We start from the raw sequence: 1117 nt of genomic DNA, 5'->3' as shown, positions 1-1117 counted from the left end.
CAGCCTGGATTGATACCGGGGGTTGCCCCGACCCAGGTGCAGGACCTTGCACTTGGCCTTGTTGAACCTCATGAGGTTCACATGGGCCCACTTCTCCAGCTTGTCCAGGTCCCTCTGGATGGCATCCCATCCCTCTGGCATGTTGACCACACCACTCGGCTTGGTGTCATCTGCAAACTTGCTGAGGGTGCACTCGATATGGATATTGGTTTTTAAAATAGGTAACAATAATGAAGGTGAAATTTAAAATTATGTTACAATGGTAAATGTCTGAGAAAACTGACCAATAAAAATTGGAATATTTTGTTGAAATTTGAACCTTAGGATGAAGCAGCATTCATTCCTCCCATAGCAAAGTTTTGATAATACTCTGTTACTTACTCACAGGAACATGCTTGGATCATTCTATTAAGAATGATGTATTTAAATATCAGGATAACTGTTTCAGTTTCAAACTTTGTAGTTCAGTCAATGATACATTGCTTTGAAAATCCTCTGAAACTGTTCATGGAATAAAGTGGACATAGCTGTGCTTACTTGAGACCATTCAATTAAAATAGGGGAAAAAAGTGCAAGGAAAAAGGTAAAATCAAAGTCAGTATCAAAACTACTAATATCTACGGCATTTTCAAGACTGCTGTGTGCTCTTTGGACATAATTCACTAGGAGTCTCGTACAACAAAAATAAATGGTCTATAATTATTTTACAGGGCTCCTTTAGCTCAGGAAGCACTTATTCTGGGAAACCGGTAAGAATACTTTCATCACAGCATTTTCATCTTCTTATCTTAGTAAACAAAGAACTGGGGTGGTTGATAGAGCAATTTCGGGATGATTTGGCCTGAAGAGAACGTTCTGAATTAGTTCCGTTTGTATTACAGCACATTTAAAGAAATCACTGCGGAAAATACGACCTCAGCCTAAGAAAGCTATTTCAATATATTTTAAATCTGAATCTGTCTTGCTTCACATTCCAGTTAGTGGCCTTGTTACATTTTGCTGTCCTCTGCTCAGTTAATCCTTCGCTTTTTTTTTTAATAAACTAGATTGTTGTGTTTTTCACTGGCAGGTTACCTGGTTTTCCACTTGGCTTTTTTTTTTTTTCTTTCTTTTTTTT

At 37.9% G+C, this 1117-nt stretch overlaps 1 long non-coding RNA gene across 1 annotated transcript in view; it reads left to right on the top strand.

Moving 5' to 3' along the window:
• The first annotated feature begins 663 nt into the window (after window positions 1-663).
• LOC103908123 overlaps window positions 664-1117 on the top strand; it is a 2853-nt gene continuing 2399 nt past the window's right edge. The window contains exon 1 of the long non-coding RNA XR_658140.1: window positions 664-749. This is a non-coding gene — a long non-coding RNA (uncharacterized LOC103908123). The remainder of the gene's footprint in view (window positions 750-1117) is intronic.

Source organism: Aptenodytes forsteri, unplaced genomic scaffold (assembly GCF_000699145.1).
Source record: "Aptenodytes forsteri isolate BGI_AS27 unplaced genomic scaffold, ASM69914v1 Scaffold237, whole genome shotgun sequence".
Lineage (NCBI taxonomy): Eukaryota > Metazoa > Chordata > Aves > Sphenisciformes > Spheniscidae > Aptenodytes > Aptenodytes forsteri.
This window is presented reverse-complemented; position numbering and strand designations above follow the sequence as displayed.